We start from the raw sequence: 22,196 nt of genomic DNA, 5'->3' as shown, positions 1-22,196 counted from the left end.
TTATCGAAAGCCTTTTCTGCGTCTATTGATAAGATCATGTGGTTTTTGTTCTTTGTTTTGTTGATATGGTGTATTACATTAACCGTTTTACGTATGTTGAACCATCCTTGAGATTCTGGGATGAATCCCACTTGATCATGATGTATTATTTTTTTAATATGTTGTTGTATTCGATTTGCTAGTATTTTGTTTAGTATTTTAGCATCTGTATTCATTAGAGATATTGGTCTGTAGTTTTCTTTTTTTGTGCCATCCTTGCCTGGTTTTGGTATGAGGGTTATGTTGGCCTCATAAAATGTGTTTGGAAGTATTGCTTCTTCTTCAATTTTTTGGAAGACTTTGAGTAGAATAGGAACCAAGTGTTCTTTGAATGTTTGATAAAATTCGCTGGTATAGCCGTCAGGGCCTGGACTTTTATTTTTGGGGAGGTTTTTAATAGTTTTTTCTATTTCTTCTTTACTGATAGGTCTGTTTAGGCTTTCTGCTTCTTCTTGACTCAGTCTAGGAAGGTTGTATTTTTCTAGGAATTTATCCATTTCTTCTAGGTTGTTGAATTTAGTGGCATAAAGTTTTTCATAGTATTCTACAATAATTCTTTGTATATCTACGGTGTCCGTGGTGATTTCTCCTCTTTCATTTTGGATTTTGTTTATATGAGTTCTTTCACTTTTTTCCTTGGTATGTCTTGCCAAGGGTTTGTCAATTTTGTTGATCTTTTCAAAGAACCAGCTCCTTGTTCTATTAATTTTTTCTATAGTTTTTCTGTTCTCTAATTCATTTATTTCTGCTCTGATTTTTATTATCTCCTTTCTTTGGCTGGTTTTGGGTTGTCTTTGTTCTTCTTTTTCTAGTTCCTTAAGGTGGGAAGTTAAGTGGTTCACTTGGGCTCTCTCTTGTTTGTTCATATATGCCTGAAGTGATATGAACTTCCCTCTTATCACTGCTTTTGCTGCATCCCATAGATTCTGATATGTCGTATTGTCATTTTCATTAGTCTGTATATATCTTTTGATCTCTGCACTTATTTCTTCTTTGACCCATTCATTTTTTAAAAGTATGTTGTTTAGTTTCCACATTTTTTGGGATTTTTTTCCTCTTTTTTGCAGTTGAATTCTAGTTTCAAGGCTTTATGATCAGAAAATATAAAGTGTATATTCATTTAAAGTAAAAATCTATATTTTTGGTCATTACCGATCCTTTTAGGTCCTAGATTTACATATTTCAGGCTTTTCTGAAAAAAAATTGTTCTAATACTTTTGGTAAGGCATGCATATATTTCTGTTATATACTTCATATTCTTTGCTTTACTGAACTTTATTTCAACACAAAAATTTGATAAAGCTGTCATTCAAAAGCAGTAGCTAAAGTGTACATTTTACCTGGAAATTTATTGTCACATCTTCTTCAGTGACCTCGGGGTCTTGAACCTGGGTCTTCCACATCCCAGTCCAATGCTCTATCCACTGTGCCACTGCCTCGTCAGGCAAGTTTTCTTTTTTTAAATATTATCAAGATTGTTTTGTCCAGCTTTTTAAAAATAGTAGGAATAACTATTTTTCATCCCATCTCATTTGTGTTCTTTGTTACTGTCTTTTTGGTAGAAAAAAGTGTGTTCACTTGATTAGTTTTGGAACGAAGGAAGATAAGAATACATTCCTTTATGTGTGATTTATCTCCACCTTTTGACTTGTTTAGAAGGGATTGGTTATTTGTAATCACCACTAATGAAGTCAAATTTGGTATCTTATTATTTAAACTTATTGATTACTGAAAAAGAAACAGCACTGTGAGAACAAATTGTAATTAAAAGTTTATAGGGTACTACATTAGCTTAAAACATCTAAACAGATTTCTCACATTAATTAAGTATAAATGTGTCCCTTGGTACATATACACAATGAAAAGCTTGGATTGTTGTATTCAATTTCTTATACAGTAAAATAAAAGCAAACTCATTGAATTTAAACTTTAGTTTAAAGCAAAGTTCATTTAGAGAGAGGGATAGATAGGGACAGACATTGCGACACCTTAGTTGTTCATTGATTGCTTCCTCATATGTGCCTTGACCGTGGGCCTTCAGTAGACCGAGTAAACCCTTGCTCAAACCAGCGACCTTGGGTCCAAGCTGGTGAATTTTTGCTCAAACCAGATGAGCCCGCGCTCAAACTGGCGACCTCAGGGTCTCGAACCTGAGTCTTCTGCATCCCAGTCCAACGCTCTATCCACTGTGCCACTGCCTGGTCAGGCAAGTTTTCTTTTTTTAAATATTATCAAAATTGTTTTGTCCAGCTTTTTAAAAATTGCCTTCTATTATATCATACATAATTCTGAAAAGTTGCATCACAAATCAATAAAAAAATCTGTTTTCTGTATATATGTTCTAAACACCATTTTGGTCGGTGAGGTCTCTATTAGGTCATCAAAATGTCATTCATATTAAAACTTATGAGCTGCATCATATAAAAGTGAGCATTTTGCTTTTTTATTCTCAGATGTTCAAGAAATGCTGGAAAATAAATCTTTAAATGTGATGTAACTGGGGCCAGTACAAAGTTATGCTTTCTAATTTTCAGAACTCTTGGTGCCTTTGGGCATTATTTTAATTATCTGTTTATTATTTCTTATCACATTATCTTCAGAAGCTGACTCACAATTTTTTCAGTCTCTTCAAACTCTTAGACCTACCCAATATCACTTAAAAGTTTGCCAGATATTCTCTTAACTACAACTTTTGCTAGATAGTATCTCAACTAATATATTTTTTTTATTTTTTTATTTTTTAAATTGATTTTAATTTATTGTGTTTACATAGATTCTAGTGTTGCCCTGAATGCATCCCTCCTCCCCCCTATTCCTCTTAACATCTCCCTTGCTCCCCTACCCACAGTGCCCTCCCCCCCTTCCCTTCAGGTTTATCCTATCCTATCATCCCCTTTCCCTCTGTCCTCATTTCCTCTGGTCAGAAAGGCGCTCATCAACAAAACAACACAGAATAAGTGCTAGCGAGGATGTGGAGAAAAGGGAACCTTCCTACACTGCTGGTGGGAATGCAGACTGGTGCAGCCACTGTGGAAAACAGTATGGAGATTCCTCAAAAAATGAGAAATCGAACTGCCTATTGACCCAGCTATCCCACTTTAAGGAATATTCCCCAAGAACACCATAGCACTGTTTCAAAAGGAGAAATTCACCCTCAACTACTATATTTTAAAGGAGAGTAAGATGATTTACCCTGTGTTTTCTACCTTCCTTCCTCTACGTTTAAAAAATATTATTAAAGCTTCCTTTTCACTATCTTTTCTTGTTCTTATCTTTAGCAAAATATATATCTATATATCTATATATCTAATCTATATCTATATCTATATCTATATCTATATCTATATCTATAGATAGATAGAATCTTTTTTAATTCCCATATTTTGTATCTTTTAGTCATTTTTCCCTTTGGTTTGCATAATCAATTCATTATTTTTTATAATAAGCAAAAAATTCTAATGTCTATATATCTGTTTTTCCTTTACACACATACCCAAATCATTCACTTTTTAATTTTTTTACCTTCAAATTATTTAAAGGATTATTCTATAACTGCTACTAAAAGACATCAAGTTTTTAACTTTTATAAACCTGAGATTATTTTTCACAGTTGTATTATTTTATGTTCTTAAAGGAAACCAATGTTTATCAATCTCAATAGGTTTTTTGCATTACCTATCTTCATGAAAATCCCTGGTGTATTAGTTTTTCTTTTTATAATGGCCCCATTTTATATGGCTCTCTCTTCTCTGAATATTTGTGTTAGTCCACTGTTGACATTTTATAAAATTGTGGTAAAATACATATAACATATAATATACCTCCTTAATAATTATTAAATATACAGTTCAGTGGTATTAAGCACAGGCACATTTTGGGGCAGCCACTTCCACCATCCATCTTCAGAGCACTTCATCCTGCAAACAAAATTCTTTGTGTGTGTGTGTGTGTGTGTGTGTGTGACAGAGACAGAGAGAGATACAGAAAGAGGGACAGATAGGGACAGACAGACAAAAAAGGAGAGAGATGAGAAGCATGTATTCTTCCTTGCTGCACCTTACCTATTCATTGATTGCTTTCTCATTCGTGCCTTGACAAAGGGGCTACAAAGAAGCAAGTGAGCCTTTGCTCAAGCCAGCATCCTTGGGCTTCAAGCCAGCAAACTTTAAGCTTTAGCCAGGGACCATAGGGTCATGTCTGTGATCCCATGCTCAAGCCAACAACCCTGTGCTCAAACTGGATGAGCTGGTGCTCAAGCCAGCGACCTTGAGGTTTCCAAACTGGGTCCTCTACATCCCGTTCCGACACTCTATCCATTGTGCCACAACCGGGTAAGGCCAAAATTTTCTTTTTCATAGCATGTAAATTCTTGCATATAAAATAAATATATTTGTCCTGTTACTAATATATAAATTATATTATATTGTAATCGATACAATAAAAATTTCTTACCAAATTTTTACTAAAATAAAATTTTTAACTTGTATACCTTGTAAACATGGTAGGAAATTTTTACCTCCTTGCTGGCTCTTGAGTATAAAAGTTTTCTTTGGGTATGTAAGGAAGGCAATCAGCTGGATATGGGTAATAGTAAAAAGAAGACCCAATATATGAAGTGATTATAATTATATTTTGGGACACTGATGAGATTTGAATTATTTTTATAATGCAAGAAACGATATTACATATCTACTTCATTTACAAATTACATTGATATAGTATGACTACTAGAAGATGATATGTAACTCAGTCAATCTCTGTCTTAAAAACTCATATGTAGTTGATGAATGTTAATGAATAAATACCTTTAAGCCAGGACTCATGTAACAGAGTGAAATAATGACTATCAATACCAGAATCTCCTTTCAGAGGGTTATCACAAAAATATGATAATGTGTATAAGATAAATAAAAAAGATTCTTACAAGCAGCACTGTCATTTTGTTGTTGTTATAATAAGTAATTCTTGTTGCATTCCTGTGTAAGTAGACAATAATCCAGTCCTTAATTTTAAACTGTTTTGAAGAATATATTTTATTTATTTATTTTAATTTTATTTATTTGTTTATTATTAATTTTATTGTGGTGACATTGATAAATCAGGGTACATATGTTCAGAGAAAACATCTCCAGATTATTTTGACATTTGATTATGTTGCATACCCCTCACCCAAAGTCAAATTGTCTTCTGTCACTTTCTGTTTTTCTTTGTGACCCTTCCCACCCCCAACCCTCCCCCTCGTTACCGTAACATTCTTGCCCATGTCTCTGAGTCTCATATTTATGTCCCATCTATGTATGGATTCATATAGTTATTAGTTTTTTCTGATTTACTTATTTCACTCCGTATATTGTTATTAAGGTTCATCCATGTTATTGTAAATGATCCGATGTCATCATTTCTTATGGCTGAGTAGTATTCCATAGTATATATGTACCAAAGCTTTCTAATCCACTTGTCCTCTGACGGGCACTTGGGCTGTTTCCAGATTTTTGCTATTGTGAACAATGCTGCCACAAACATGGGGGTGCATTTCTCCTTTTGGAGCCGTTCTATGGTGTTCTTAGGGTATATTCCTAAAAGTGGGATAGCTGGGTCAAAAGGCAGTTCGAATTTTAATTTTTGAGGAATCTCCATACTGTTTTCCACAGTGGCTGCACCAGTCTGCATTCCCTCCAGCAGTGCAGGAGGGTTCCCTTTTCTCCACATCCTCGCCAGCACTTATTCTGTGTTGTTTTGTTGGTGAGCTCCATTCTGACTGGTGTGAGGTGATATCTCATTGTGGTTTTGATTTGCATTTCTCTTATGATTAGTGATGTTGAGCATTTTTTCATATGCCTATTGGCCAGCTGGATGTCCTCTTTGAAGAAGTGTTCATTCATTTCTTTTGCCCATTTTTTGATTGGATTGTATGTCTTTCTGGTGTTGAGATTTACAAGTTCTTTATAAATTTTGGTTACTAACCCCTTATCAGACGTATTGTCAAATATGTTCTCCCATTGTGTAGTTTGTCTTTTTATTCTGTTCTTATTGTCTTTAGCTGTACAAAAGCTTTTTAGTTTGATATAGTCCCATTTGTTTATCCTGTCTTTTATTTCACTTGCCCGTGGATATAAATCAGCAAATATATTGCTGCGAGAGATGTCGGAGAGCTTACTGCCAATGTTTTCTTCTAAGATGCATATGGTTTCATGGCTTACATTTAAGTCTCTTATCCATTTTGAGTTTGTTTCTGAATGGTGTATGTTGGTGGTCCAGTTTCATTTTTTTGCAGGTAGCTGTCCAATTTTCCCAACACCATTTATTAAAGACACTGTCTTTACTCCATTGTATGCTGTTAACTCCTTTGTCAAATATCAGTTGTCCATAGAGCTGCGGGTTTATTTCTGGGTTCTCTGTTCTGTTCCATTGATCTATATACCTATTCTTATGCCAGTACCAGGCTGTTTTGAGTACAATGGCCTTGTAATATAACTTGATATCCGGAAGTGTGATACCTCCCCCTTTATTCTTCTTTCTTTAGATTGCTGAGGCTATTCGTGTTCTCTTTTGGTTCCATATAAATTTTTGGAATATGTGATCTCTATCTTTAAAGTATGTCATTGGTATTTTAATTGGTATTGCATTGAATTTATAAATTGCTTTGGATAATATAAACATTTTAATGATGTTTATTCTTCCTAACCATGAGCGCGGTTATGCTTCCACTTGTTTGTATCTTCCTTGATTTCTTTTATCAATGTTTTATAATTTTTTGAGTACAAGTATTTAGTCTCCTTGGTTAAATTTATACCTAGGTACTTAATTTTTTTTGGTTGTAATAGTGAAAAGGAGTGTTTCCTTAATTTCTCTTTCTGACTGTTAATTGTTAGTGTATAAAAATGCCTCTGATTTCTGAGTATTAATTTTATATCCTGCCACTTTGATGAATTCATTTATCAAATCCAGTAGTTTTTTGGCTGAGACTTTCGAGTTTTCTATATATAATATCACATCATCTGCAAATAATGATCGTTTTGCTTCTTCTTTTCCAACTTAAATGCCTCTTATTTCTTCTTCTTGTCTGATTGCTATGACTAGGACTTCCAGGACTATGTTGAATAAGAGTTGTGAAAGGGGGCACCCCTGCCTTGTTCCTGATCCTAAGGAGACTGCTTGTAATTTTTGCCCATTGAGTATGATGTTGAGTGTGGGTTTGTCATAGATGGCTTTTACCCTGTTGAGGTTTGTTCCCTGTATTCCCACTTTGCTGAGAGTTTTGATCATGAACTGGTGCTAGATTTTATCAACTGCTTTTTCTGCATCTATTGAAATAATCAGATGGTTTTTCTTTTTCCTTTTGTTTATGTGATGAATCATATTGATTGATTTGCAAATATTGTACCAGCCTTGCCTCCCCAGAATAAATCCCACTTGATCATGGTGTATGAATTTTTCCATATATTGTTGGATCCGGTTTGCTAATATTTTGTTAAGGATTTTAGCATCTATATTCATCAGGGATATTGGCCTATAATTTTCTTTCTTTGTGTTGTCTTTGCCTGGTTTTGGAATCAGAATTATGCTCACCTCATAAAAGGAGCTTGGAAGTATTCCTTCCTCTTGATTTTGAAATAGCTTGAGAAGGATAGGAGATAGTTCTTCTTTGAATATTTCATAGAATTCACTTGTGAAGCCATCAGACCCAGGATTTTCTTTGTTGGGAGTTTTTTGATAACTGTTTCTATCTCATTTGGTTTAATCGGTCTGTTTAGGTTTTCTGATTCTTCCAGATTGATTTTTGAAAGATTGTATGCTTCAGGAAATTTGTCCATTTTATCTAGGTTGTCTAGTTTTTTGGCATACAGTTCTTCATAGTATTTTCTTACAATATTTTGTATTTCTGTTGTGTCAGTTGTTATTTCTTTACTCTCATTTCTAATTTTATTTATTTGAATCCTCTCTCTTTATTTTTTGATGAGTCTAGTTAAAGGTTCATGGATCTTCTTTACCTTTTCAAAGAACCAGCTCCTAGTTTCATTGATCCACTGTGTTGTTTCTTTAGCCTCTATGTCATTTATTTCTGCTCTGATCTTGATTATTTCCTTCCTTCTACTAGCTCCAGGCTTTACTTGCTGTTCTTTTCCTAGTTCCTTTAGATGCAGGGTTAAGTTGTGTATTTGAGCTTTTTCTAGCTTTTAAAAGTGTAACTGTTGTGGTATCAACTTCCCTCTCAATACTGCTTTTGCTGTGTCCCATAAATTTTGAGTTGTTGTATGCTCATTATCATTCATTTCTAGGAATTTTTTTATTTCTTCTTTGATCTTATTCTTAATCCATTCATTATTAAACAACCTGCTATTTAGTTTCCATTTGTTTGAGAAGTTTTGAGTTTTTCTGTTGTGGTTGATTTCTAGTTTCATGCCATTGTGACTGAAGAAAGTGCTTGATATGATTTCAAACTTCTTAAATTTGTTGAGACCACTTTTGTGCCCTAACATGTGGTGTATCCTAGAGAATGTACCATGAGCTCTTGAAAAGAATGTATATTCTGCTGCTTTATGGTGAAAAGTTCTGAAGATATCCATTAAATTCAATTTATCAAGTGTCCTTTAAGTCTTCTGTTTCTTTGTTAATTTTCTTTCTTGAGGATCTATCTAGTAATGTTAGTGGGGTATTGAAATCCCCTACTATTATAGTATTGCTGTTGATCTCTCCCTTTATAACCATCAAAGTCTGCTTTCTATATTTAGGTGCTCCTATATTAGGTGCATAGATATTTATAATAGTTATATCTTCCTGTTGGATTGCTCCCTTTATCATTATGTAGTGGCCTTCTTTATCTCTTACTATATTCTTTGTTTTAAAATCCATTTTGTCTGATATAAGTATTGCTACCAAAGCTTTTTTTTTTTTTCATTTCCATTTGCATGAAATGTTTTTTCCATTCTTTTACCTTCAGTCTATGTGCATCTTTTCTTTTAAGGTGTATCTCTTGTAGACAGCATATGTATGGGTCCTGTTTTCTTAACCACGCTGCTACTCTATGTCTTTTGATTGGATCATTTAATCCATTTACATTTAAGGTTATTATTGATATGTAGTCTTTATTGCCATTTTATTTTTTAAAGCTGTATTCCTGTTTTGCTATATTCTTTTCCCACTTTGATCTGTTTATAACAGGCCCCTTAACATTTTCTGCAACAATGCTTTGGTTGTAATGAATTCCTTGAGTTTTTTTGTTTTGTTTTGTTTTTTTGGGTTTTTTTTTTTTGTCTGAGAAGCTTTTTATTTCCCCTTCAATTTTAAATGATAGCCTTGCTGGATAAAGTAGTCTTGGTTGTAGGTTCTTGTTATGCATTACTTTCAATATTTCCTGCCATTCCCTTCTGGTCTCAAGTATTTCTGTTGGGAAGTTTGATGTCATCCTTATGGGGGCTCCTTTGTAGGTTATAGCCTTTTTTCCTCTAGTACCTTTTAATATTTTCTCTTTATCACTTAGCTTTGGTATTTTAATTATGATGTGTCTTGGTGTAGGTTTCTTTAGGTTTCTCTTTAATGGAATTCTCTGTGCTTCTTGAACTTGTCAGAGATTCTCCTGCGTTAATTTAGAGAAATTTTCAGCTATGATATGATTGATCAAAGTCTCTATCCCTTGTTCTTTCTCTTCTTCTTCAGGAACCCCTATGATGCAGATATTATTTCTCTTTATGTTGTCACAGAGCTCTCTAAGAGTTTCCTCAGACTTTTTGAGTCTCCTTTCTTATTTCTTTTCTGCTTTCATTCCTTCATTCAACTTGTCCTCCAACTTGCTGATTCGATCCTCAGCTTCATCCATCCTGTTTTTAATTTCTTCCATTGTGGTCTTCATTTCTGATATTGTATTTGTCATCTCATCTCTGATTGATTCTTTTTTAATATTTCAATATCCTTTTTTATACTTGTGATTTCTTTATTTAGGTGTTCATAATGACCATCCATTTTTGTTCTAAGATCCCTAAGCATCCTTACAATCATTATTTTGAACTCCGCATCCAAAAGTTTGGTTATTTCCATATCACTCAGTTTATTTCCTGGAGGTTTCTCTTGTGGTTTTATTTGGATTGCACTTCTCTGTCTTCTCATTATGTCTGTGTGTTTGGGTGTTTTGTTTGTAGAGCTGGTTGAGTCTAGTCTTGGTGTTGTCTGCCTCCAGTTTTCAATTGTGTTATTTCTAGGTCTTCTTGGGTTGGCATCAGCTATTATTTGTAATCCACTTTTGGATTTGGGCCACTTTGAAGTCTTGATTTGTTTGTTTTCTTAACAGGTGATAGTCTTGGTTACTGATCTCAACCCAGGGCTTATTTGAAACTGTATCCAGGAATGCGGTGGGTGTAACCTGAGATTCTAAAGGCCTCTTCTGCCAGTTACTCTTTCTGGGGGCAGGGTGTTTTCTCAGCTTCAGTAGGGGGAGGTGTATCTCAGATCTCTATGTAGACCTGAGTTACTGCCCCTCCTCTCAACTTCTTGTTTTTATCTGTGTCTTGTTTCACTGATTGGAGCTGGAGAGATGTCTGAAGATCTGTGACCCGGAAGCACTTTAGTCTTTTTTTGTGTGGAAGTATCAGCCCCTCCTCCAGCTATGGCCGCCTCCAGCACTGGATAAGTCAACTTCTCAGGTTTTCCCTGCATTCCTCTGCCCCTCACCATCTGTCTCTCTCTCTCCCCCTTTTTTTTGAAAGAGAAGCTGGCCCTTTAAACACACCTCTTTCCCTGGTCGCCAGGCACATGGCCATGAGGAGTATTTTCTGCTCTTTTCCTTGGAGTGAGAGCCCTTCTTGGCTCTCAACCTCACCTCCCCCTTTTGTTCCTGTAAGCAGGGGAGATTCAGGTGCTCCCTACCAGGTTTGTTGTGACTTCTTCTTTGCTCCTTGGTTTTTAAGAGCTGTTCTTGTAGTCCAGAGTTGGTTTTTCATGCTGATTGTTTCTAAATTAATTTTTATTCCAGTTTGGTTGTATAAGCTGGGAGTCTGTGCTTCTGCCTACTCTGCTGCCATCTTCAGGTGTCTTGAAGAATGTATTTTATAGTGAATTAAATTACTACAATACAAAAAGCAAATTCACCAATAAAGCCCTCCCTTTCTATATAAAAAATGCTTAGTTTAGTAGTTATTACTAACCTATTAAAGATGTGAGAAAAATGGCTTAAGTTTAATTACTACTTATTTGTAGCAGAAACAGAAAAACTCAAATTCATTACCATTTTTTAAAACTCAAATCTTAGACAATTCTTTTTGATTATTACCTTTAAATTTATTAAGATTTTTTTCTTCTGCAGCTTCACCTCATGAATTGCTCCAACTCTATTAATGAATTCTCTCAGTTTTTTGATAAAAGAAAAAAAGAGAACTTCCATTTAAAACAGTGTATCAAATGAATAAGATGTTAACATTTATCCATACCAATTATCATTTACTTTCCAATTGTTAGATTAAGAGACACTGTTTCTGGTGGAATTCAAATTAAGTAAAACAATTGGGAAAGAACAGGTTTACTTTATCTATTCCTGAAAGTACTTTTATTTGAAATCAGTGGTTGGAGAGTTAAACAGAAGCCATCATAGATACCTCAGTGTACCCTTTAGTTATGGCCCAATTTGACTTCAATGTTTTTCACTCTGGGTACCTCACTATTAATTTCTAGTTACTATTAACCTCTGTGCATACTATTGCTCAGCTTAAGCTATCATATATTTTGCAATATCTTTCTGTGAAATGAAATTATACGATATTAGAATTGCCACTGAGTCAACAGATTCAGGGAAGAAAGAGACCCAGTTGTAGGTCTGTAAAATTGGTAAAATTCAGTAACTGCTGATAAAACACATATTCATCACATAAATTAAGTGTACTCTTGGAAGTACAAACATAATCTTCTGGGATGATAGAATATTATCAGAAAAAAGTAAGTATTAGTTAAAATTAAATACAGGCAAGGTTTTGTTTAATTGTGGTCAGAAAAAGAGTACAATGAAAATATAGTGTTTGGGGGGCTATTTTCATTTTCACTGTGAATGCAGTGACATTTATTTATTTCTAAAACTGACTGACCATCGATTATGTACAAGGCAGGATGCACTGAAATTCATACATTATGAACTGTTCTTGCCAACCAGAAATTTACAATTTAATTGGAGGAGAGAAACATATAAAGAGGCCCTGGCCAGTTGGCTCAGTGGTAGAGCATCGGCCTTGCGTGCGGAAGTCCTGGGTTTGATTCCCGGCCAGGGCACACAGGAGAAGTGCCCATCTGCTTCTCCACCCCTCCCCCTCTCCTTCCTCTCTGTCTATCTCTTCTCCTCCTGCAGCCAAGGCTCCATTGGAGCAAAAAGATGGCCTGGGCACTGGGGATGGCTCCTTGGCCTCTGCCCCAGGTACTAGAGTGGCTCTGGTCGTGGCAGAGCAACACCCCAGATGGGCAGAGCATCGCCCCCTGGTGGGCGTGCCGGGTGGATCCCAGTGGGGCACATGCAGGAGTCTGTCTGACTGCCTCCCAGTTTCCAGCTTCAGAAAAATACAAAAAAAAAGAGAAACATATAAAGAAATATGCAAACAGGTATTAGAGATATGATGATAAAATATTTTTAAATATTAAAAATGTGTATTTTTTCAGTATTACAACAGAATTCTTGTAACTCATATAAATATTTCTTAATACATTGTTTTGTTTTTAGATTTAATTCCTAGTATGTTTCCAAGTTATTGTATATTATTTGTTGTTATTATTGTAGCTCTATTTTTTATAATGTTATATATATATATGCATTCATTGGTAGTATATTGATATTAACTAATTATAATACTTAACTTTGATAGAGGAAAACATACTATGTAGTTTAAGCGGAAATTGAGAATGAATAACAGAAGAAGTCAGGGAGATACTGATCTTTATTATGTATATAGACCTGAGAACTGAACCCAGTATTTCTTATGGCACTGTTATCAAGGGTAATGGCTTGCAAATGCAGTGAGACTCAAGAGATTTCTCTTCCATTTATGTTATAGTTGAAAAATAACTTCAATTTATATTTAAAATATTCTGTACATATTTTTGGACTCAACTTTTTCATATTCTCTATGTACATAATTCATTATTATTTGAACTCTCTAGACATTACAAATTTTGAAAATTCTCTAAAATAAGATTGATTTCCAATTTTTAGGCAATACGTATCATATGATACTGGGAGGGCTGTGGTAATTTAGACCAAACAGATAATATTATTAAAAATAACATATGAGATTCTTTTAAACTGATGTACTGTGGTTAAAGAGTAAATGAGAACTGGGTCAATTATATAACCATTTCATAATTTATGTCATTATATATGTAGGAATTACTTTTATTAATTATTATTCCTTTTTTTTTTACAAGAAACTAGGATAAACAGGGACAGACAGACAGGAAAAGAGAGAGATGAGAAACATCAGTTCTTTGCAGGACCTTAGTTGTTCATTGATTGTTTTCTCATATGTGCCTTAATTTGGGGTGAGTGTTGGCAGGCTCTGAGAAACATCAGTTCTTTGCAGGACCTTAGTTGTTCATTGATTGTTTTCTCATATATGCCTTAACTTGGGGTGGTTGTGGGAAGGATCCAACAGAACTAGAGATCTGTTGCTCAAGATAGCAACCTTGGACTCAAGCCAGCGAATTTGGACTTCAAGCCAGCGACCCTTGGTCTCAAGCCCCAAACCATGGGATCATGTCTATGATTCCACACTAAAGCAGGCCACCCCATGCTCAAACTGGTGAGTCCGCACCCGTGCCAGAGAGCCCACATTCAAGCCAGCAACCTCGGGGTTTCAAGCCTGGGTCCACAGCATGCCAGGCTGATGCTCTATCCATTGCACTGGTCAGGCTATGTAGAAAAATTTTAAAGCATGTATATTTTAAATCAAAGCAAATTATGACCTAATAATAGAGGGTTAATTTTATAGCAAATATATCTCTTGTACATGTGGTAAACAGCCAAGAAAAGAATAAATTTCCAAAATGTCCTAAATCATGCCCTTAAATACTGTTTACAGCTAAATATAATAGTTGATGGGTAGGGGTTCCAGGACTTCCGTTTAAGTACACTAGACAAGATTATGAGTGTTATAGATATTTAAGTCTGTTGCCTTCTCCATTGATAAGATTTTCTAGAGATTTAGCCATTCTTTTCTTGAGACAGAGAGGGCCACACCTTTACAGATAAAAATTTCTCTTATAAATGTGTAAATGCCTCTTATAAAGAATAACTTCTATTCAGTTTTCAGAGCTTTTCCTGTGTCTACTCTTTGGTAAAAATAATCAGTCTAAAATAATCTTTATGCCAAAGATACATAATTTGGGTTGACAGATTCTGTTTTCCTTCACTACTTTTGAGAGGCATAATGTACATTCTGGTGTCTAATTGAAGTACTTGCAATTTTAATTTTTCACTGTCAATGTAAGATATGTTAAACTTGTAGAGAAGTTTTATAAGTTTATTTGAGCCAAACTGACAATAATTGCCTAAAGCAAAATCTCAATGGATAGAGAAAATACTCCAGAGAATGGTAGTTTTGAAACTGGAAATATTTGAGTTCATGTAGCTTGTCATCATTTCAACAAATAAGTAAAGACAGGGCTTGATTCTTTATGGGTGCTTTATTCAGATGGTCGCGGTCACCATCACAGCCACCTGGCTCTTGCAGGCTTGCATTTGATCCGGACAAATGTTAAAGAAACTGCGGAGCAAAAAACTGGTGGGCCATTTTCCTTTAATCCTAGCTCGCACCGCCAAACAAGTAAATACAACGTGAAAAACACTTCCCTTTCCATTCAGGGCTCCCAAAGCTGCTGACTCATCCGAATTTCCTAGAATCAAAGGTTTCTACCTCACCAGTCTTATTCACCTCTGTTCCCCATCTCCTTCTTCTTTGCAAACTGGTTTCTCCTTCACCATTCCACCATTTTTGCTACTTCCTCCATGTGGCCTCCCTGCCCTGCTACAGCATGGGCTCCTCCTCCCTACAAGAACATGGCTACTTTCTAACAAAATGTTCTCCTAGCTCCTCCTTTTAAAACTTTTTCCCAGGACATCCCCTTCTTCCCACACACATTAGCATAACCAAACCGCTTCTCAAGCAAAAAGGGCAATTACCTGTATCACCTGAGAACATCACCACGTGAGAACAGTGGCCATCTTTAACAGAGTAAGCTTTAAAATAACTTATCTGGCCTGACCAGGCAGTGGTGCAGTGGAGAGAGCGTCGGAATGGGATGCCAAGGACCCAGGTTCGAGACCCCGAGGTCGCCATTTTGAGCACGGGCTCATCTGGTTTGAGCAAAAGCTCACCAGCTTGGACCTGAGGTCTCTGGCTCGAGCAAGGGGTTACTCAGTCTGCTGAAGGCCCACTATCAAGGCACATATTGTTAGATTCAGGGAGTACTGGGGCTGCAAAGAGTGTAACTATTGAAGGAACAGTAAGTGCTGATATGGCTCCTGTGAGGCTAGGAACAAAGAAGGTCAGAGACCCTTATCAGAAGTTTAGGTTTGAAATTCGCCACTAAGCTAAAACCGGCCCCTGTTGCTATGCCGGCCCCTGTTGCTATGCTGCGTGCGACCTCCCTAGCCAACAGCTAAACTGCCACATTTGCTTCTTGCTCACTTAGGATATATAAGGGCCTGGCTGTAAGCTCCAGGTGCGGCTCCCATTTACAGCTCCTGTGAGCACGGTGTCTCTGGACATCTCGGGAGTTCGCCCCATGCACAGGTTAAACTGGCCAATAAAGTAACATCTTAACTCCTGAAAGTCTCCAACGTTTGTTCTCGTACCCGGTGGATGCAACATTTTGGAAGCTCGCCCGGGATTCTCCCTTGGCGGAGTTTTGGGTCGGAGACCGGAAGGACAGCTCGAGCTGAGTAAGTATTCATGGAGGATCCTCATTTGGTTTGGCTTTTGGGCTCTGGAGCACACAATCCTGAGGTGGTAGGTGGGACACTGCCGGTAACCCACCCAGGGCTTTCAGAAGCGGGACGCCGCTCTCTGAAATTTGGATATTTGGATTTGTTAACTTTGGAGTGACCAGTCACATTAGGAATCTGTTTTGCGCTGTGCTGCACTGCATTTTGTCTGAGCTCAAATGACTGAGTTGAGTGTGAGAGAGACAAGTGTGTTCCTTGTGTTAATAGTGTGTGTTGCCTGTATCCTACCCTTTCTCATTATTCCTGAGTCATCTAGGATGGGACAACAGGAGTCTGTGCTGGGATCCCTGCTTGAGTGCCTGTTGAAGAATTTTTCTGATTTCCAGAAGAGGGCTCAGGGGTACGGAAGTCCGCAGCCGAGTCCAGGTTTCCTCCGGACCTTGAGCCAGCTGGAATGGCCTACATTTAATGTAGGACTGCCCACAGAGGGCACTTTTGACCTTCCAATTTTGTTTGCTGTCAGAGCCACGGTCTATAGGGCTCCCCACCCAGACCAATACCTGTATATGGATGTGTAGGTAGATACAGCCATTTTGCCTCCTCCTCTGGGAGGCGCAGCCATTTTGCCTCTCCAGGAGGTGCTGCCGGCACCAGATGCTGGCCCACGGGCACCTCCTCACCTCATCTATGTGCCTTTTTCCACTAGTGATTTATACAATTAGAAACATCAAAATCCCCCATTTCCTGAGAAACCTCAGGGACTAATATCTCTCCTTGAGACCATTTTTAGGACCCATCAGCCCACATAGGATGATTGTCAGCAGATTTTACAAACCCTCTTCACTTCTGAAGAAAGGGACAGAATAATGAGAGAAGCTACTAAGGCGGTATTAGGAGAAGAAAAGGAAACTCGGGAGGGAAGAAGGGAAATAGAAGATATTCTCCCATCTCAACCTCCTACCTGGGACCCTAATACCACTGGGGGAAGGGACGCGCTCCTCCAGTATCGCTGAGCTCTGTTGAGGGGGCTCAAGGCAGCAACTAGATAGCCAACCAACTTTAGCAAGGTAAGTGAAGTCATCCAGGGAAGAGAGGAATCCCTAGCAGCCTTTCTAGAGATACTCATAGAGGCTTATAGAGTATATACCCCTCTAGATCCTGAGGCAGAAGAGAACAGGAGACTAGTAAATATAGGCTTTGTGACTCAGTCCGCTTCAGACGTTAGGAAAAAGCTTCAGAAGATAGAGGGAATTAAAGGAGAGAATAGAAGCAAGCTATTAGAGATAGCCCAGAAGGTGTATGTCAATAGGGATGATCCAGAGGTTGGCAGGGCATTGGAAGTTGCCAAAATTCTGATTGCTGCCCAGAAACCTCCTCCGAAAGGGAAAGGGGGACAGCAAAAGGGCCAGGGCTCCATTCCCGTCAGCTCCCAGGAGCCCATGGTCACCTTAACAGTCGAAGGAAAGCCAATAGACTTCCTAGTCGACACAGGAGCCACCTACTCAGTCCTAAAGAAACCACAGGGCCAGATGCAGAAGACAACTACTAAGATAATAGGGGCAATAGACAAAGCAGAAGCCTACCCATGGGCCACCGCAAGAATTATTGACTTAGGTCGAGGCACCATCACCCACTTCTTGGAAGGGACTTATTGCAGAAACTTCAGGCCACCATAACCTTCTGACGGGAGGAAAGCCCTATGGGGAACAAAGAGGCAGAGGTCAGCATGGAAGTAAGTGTCCCACTGTCTGAAGAACACTTACTTGCCACCATCCTAGAAGGTAAGGAGGCTGAGGAAAGGGTTCCAGATGCCCTGCATGCCTGGGTACCTGAGGTTTGGGCAGAAACCAACCCCCCAGATTTGGCTGCTCACCAACCGCCTGTCCTGGTGCAACTGCTTAGCACTGCTAGACCGGTTAAGATCAGGCAGTACCCGGTCCCAGCCCGAGCTAGACAGGGAATCACCCAGCACTTGCAATGCCTGCTGGAGGCAGGCATCCTTCGCAGGTGCCAATCAGCCTAGAACACCCAACTGCTTCCCGTCCAGAAACCGGGGAGCCAAGACTATCATCCAGTCCAGGACTTGCGGGAGGTGAATGCGCAGGTAGAGACTATTCATCCCACGGTGCCCAATCCATATACCTTAATGAGCTCATTGCCCCAACCCATACCTATTATTCTGTCCTGGATTTGAAGGATGCCTTCTTTTGTATTCCCCTGGCACCTCAGAGCCAAGGGATCTTTGCCTTTGAATAGAATGACCCAGATAATAGACTGGTAGGGCAGTTCGCTTGGACCAGACTACCACAAGGGTTTAAGAATTCCCCCACCATTTTAAATAAAGCCCTCAGCAAAGATCTGCAGGCTTTCCGCTCCTCCTATCCATTGATCGTACTGCTCCAGTATGTGGATGACATCCTCATAGCTGCCAAGGACGAAGGAGAGTATGAGGAAGCCACCTCGGACCTGCTACAAGATCCCGGGCGAGTGGGGTATCGAGTCTCTGCCAAGAAGGCCCAGATTGTGATGCAAACTGTAAGTTATTTGGGGTATAACTTACAGGGAGGGCAAAGGACATTGTCTAGCCAGTGAATTCAGATGGTCTTGCAGATCCCCAAGCCTACTAACAAGAGACAGGTATGAGAATTCCTGGGTGCAGTAGGATACTGCCGACTGTAGATATTAGGCTTTGCAGAACTAGCTAAACCCCTGCACGAACTATCCAGGGGTAAGGAAGAGCAGTTCACATGAACAGATAAGAAGAAGCAAGCATTCCAAGCACTGAAAGAGGCCCTGGTGACTGCCCTGGCTTTGGCCCTGCCAGATCTGGCCAAACCCTTTCAGCTATTTATAGCAGAAAAGGGAGGGGTAGCCTTAGGGGTACTGAGCCAGGAACTTGGGCAGTAGAAGAGGCCTGTTGCCTATCTGTCCAAGAAACTTGATCCTGTAGCCTCGGGATGGCCAACATGTCTGAGGGCACTTGCTGCCACCTCCATACTAGTCAAGGAGGCTAGTAAATTAACTTTAGGGCAGGACATCAAAGTCATTGAGGAACACTACGTAGAGCAAGTGCTGCGAGCACCTCCTGACAGGTGGCTATCTAATGTGCAGCTAATGCAGTATCAGGCTCAGCTGCTGAACCCTCCATCTGTTCAGTTCCTCAAAACTGCTGCCCTGAACCCAGCGACTCCACTTTAGTCCACAGTTGCAAACAAATCCTTGACACAGTAACTGGCTCCCACCCGGACTTAAGGGACCAAGCATATGGGAAGGCAGACCTGACCCTCTTTACAGACGGGAACAGTTTTATTAAGGATAGACAGTGACATGCAGGGGCAGCAGTAGCCACGGAAAATAAGGTCCTGTGGCAGAAATCACTGCCCGCAGGAACATCTGCACAAAGGGCAGAGCTAATAGGACTAACCCGAGCCTTACAGATAGCAGAGGGAAAAGTTGCCAACATCTACACTGACAGCCGGTATGCATTCGCCACTGCCCATGTCCACAGAGCCATATACAAGGAGAGAGGCTTACTGACAGCAGGGGGGAAAGACATTAAAAATCACAATGAAATTCTTGCCCTCCTAAACGCCATTTGGCTACCTACCAAAGTTGCCATCATCCACTGCAAAGGACACCAGAGAGGGGCAGCCACTAGGCCACAAGAAAGCCTTCTGCTATTGCTGCCTAAGCCAATGCTACCTCCGGATCCTAGATATTCCCCAGAAGAAGAGCAGGAAGGGATACAGTTGAAAGGGAGAAAAATCAGCAGGGATAGATAGAGCTTCCTGACTCCCGGCTCTATTTACCCCAGGGAATAGTAAGAGAAGTAGTAGGAAATATTCATACTAGTACCCATCTAGGACAAAACAAGCTAGAACAACTTATCAGAAAGTATTATGTAGGGCCCAACATCAGGGATATTGTCCATTCCATTGTCTCGAGGTGCAGCATCTGTGCCAGAGTAAATGCGCAGAATAAGAAGCTACCCCCCTTTGTAAGGTATCAGGGGAAAGCTCTGAGAGAACTGTAGGAAATAGATTTCAGAGAGATGACCCCTGGGAAGTCAGTTTATAAGTATCTATTAGTATTATTAGACACCTTCTCAGGATAGGTGGAAGCATTCCCCACACGAGGAGAAGCTGCTTCCACAGTCTGCAAAGTCTTATTAAGGGAAATCATACCTAGATATAACATTCCCCTAGCCCTAGGATCAGACAATAGACCTGCATTCATATCCAGGATATCTCAAGAATTAGCCACTAAGTTAGGTATTAATTAGAAATTACATTGCATTTATAGGCCCCAAAGTTCAGCACAGGTAGAAAGAATGAACAGGATTTTGAAGAAAACTATAATTAAGCTGAGAGGGGAGACCGGCGGAAACTAGGTTGAGCTCCTCCCTTTCACCCTTTTTAGAACTAGATGTACCCCATATCTCAATAAATAGACCCCTTATGAAATCTTATTTGGGCAACCTGTGCCCCTTGTACCTCGATTGACCAGAGGGGAACTAGAGGTTTCTAATCATAATTTCCTCAAGTCCTTGCAGGCCCTGTTCCAGAGTAGAAAGAAAGGTCATTAAACTGAAGCCTTGGCTTCCTGGCCCCATCAAGGGACACGTCTGTGCTGAGGAAAGAGGGACATGAGAAGGTTTTACAGGTTACTCAGCAAACTGTTCAAAGACTGTCCAAGAGGCACTTCTAGCAGTACACCACCCAAGGACTGACTCCCACGTAGAAGGGTCCACACACCATGATCCTGAGCATCCCCACTACTGCCAAGGTAGAAGGCATACCCGCCTAGGTCCACCACAGCCGGCTAAAGCTTGCAGTCCCAGCAGAGACACCTTTGTAGACAGCGAAGACTGACCCCGCCAACCCTTGTAAGCTAACCCTGAGAAGTACAGCATGCCCTGCTTTAGCCACAAACCAGAAGTTAACTGGTCCATGCATGGCTAATACCTAGAGGAACTAACTAAGGACGCTTTTAATCAGGCTTTAGGAAAAGGGAAACTAGGATAAAAAGAAAGTCAACTTAATTGTCACTAAAGGTTAAAGATTTTTAAATCAAGAGTTTTAACTAGAAAGGAATTGTAGCCCTGGCCGGTTGGCTCAGTGGTAGAGCGTCAGCCTAGCGTGCGGAGGACCCGGGTTCGATTCCCGGCCAGGGTACACAGGAGAAGTGCCCATTTGCTTCTCTACCCCTCCGCCGCACCTTCCTCTCTGTCTCTCTCTTCCCCTCCCGCAGCCAAGGCTCCATTGGAGCAGAGATGGCCCGGGCGCTGGGGATGGCTCTGTGGCCTCTGCCTCAGGCGCTAGAGTGGCTCTGGTCGCAACATGGCGATGCCCAGGATGGGCAGAGCATCGCCCCCTGGTGGGCAGAGCGTCGCCCCATGGTGGGCGTGCTGGGTGGATCCCGGTCGGGCGCATGCGGGAGTCTGTCTGACTGTCTCTCCCTGTTTCCAGCTTCAGAAAAATGCAAAAAAAAAAAAAAAAATGCAAAAAAAAAAAAAAAAAAAAAAAAAGAAAGGAATTGTATAGTTTTAATAATAGAAAGTATAAAGTGTAGAGGTACTTTTGAAAAGAAAAGGGAAAAGCAAGTTGTTATAAAGGCCAGTTATTTCTAGATAAGAAAGTACATAAAAGTTAAAGGTTTATGTAAGTTGCAGAAGGTTTGTGCAAGTTGTAAGAAGTTAGTGCAGAGAATAAAAATACAAGGCAAGACACATTCCTTGTGTATCAGCCCTGCAGATATTACAGGAAAGTAGTTTATTATCTTAAAACAGTGTGTGCTTGTGTACTTTTGCAAAGATATTGTACAAATGTGCTGAAAACATTGTAACTTTGTAGGTTTCGCCTATAAATACCCCTCTCCCCCTGAGCTCATCGCTGACCATTGTAAGAGGCATAGTAGGCTAATTACTAGCCAGTGTATAAGACCCAATTAGCTTATAGCTACAGCAAAGTGGAAAATTCTCATGAGCCCCAGCCTTATACCATTCTCCCCACTGATGAAGAATCAAGGGTTTGATTTATGCCCAGAAGAGATGGGGGAATGTTAGATTCAGGGAGTACTGGGGCTGCAAAGAGTGTAACTATTGAAGGAACAGTAAGTGCTGATATGGCTCCTGTGAGGCTGGGAACAAAGAAGGTCAGAGACCCTTATCAGAAGTTTAGGTTTGAAATTCGCCACTAAGCTAAAACCGGCCCCTGTTGCTATGCCAGCCCCTGTTGCTATGCTGCGT

At 39.3% G+C, this 22,196-nt stretch overlaps 1 non-coding gene across 1 annotated transcript; it reads left to right on the top strand.

Moving 5' to 3' along the window:
* The first annotated feature begins 12,212 nt into the window (after positions 1–12,212).
* On the top strand, positions 12,213–12,288 carry TRNAA-UGC (transfer RNA alanine (anticodon UGC)). Its single transcript has one exon. It is a non-coding gene; the product is annotated as a tRNA-Ala (tRNA).
* The last annotated feature ends 9,908 nt before the right edge of the window (positions 12,289–22,196 follow it).

Source organism: Saccopteryx leptura, chromosome X (genome assembly GCF_036850995.1).
Source record: "Saccopteryx leptura isolate mSacLep1 chromosome X, mSacLep1_pri_phased_curated, whole genome shotgun sequence".
NCBI lineage: Eukaryota > Metazoa > Chordata > Mammalia > Chiroptera > Emballonuridae > Saccopteryx > Saccopteryx leptura.
This window is presented reverse-complemented; position numbering and strand designations above follow the sequence as displayed.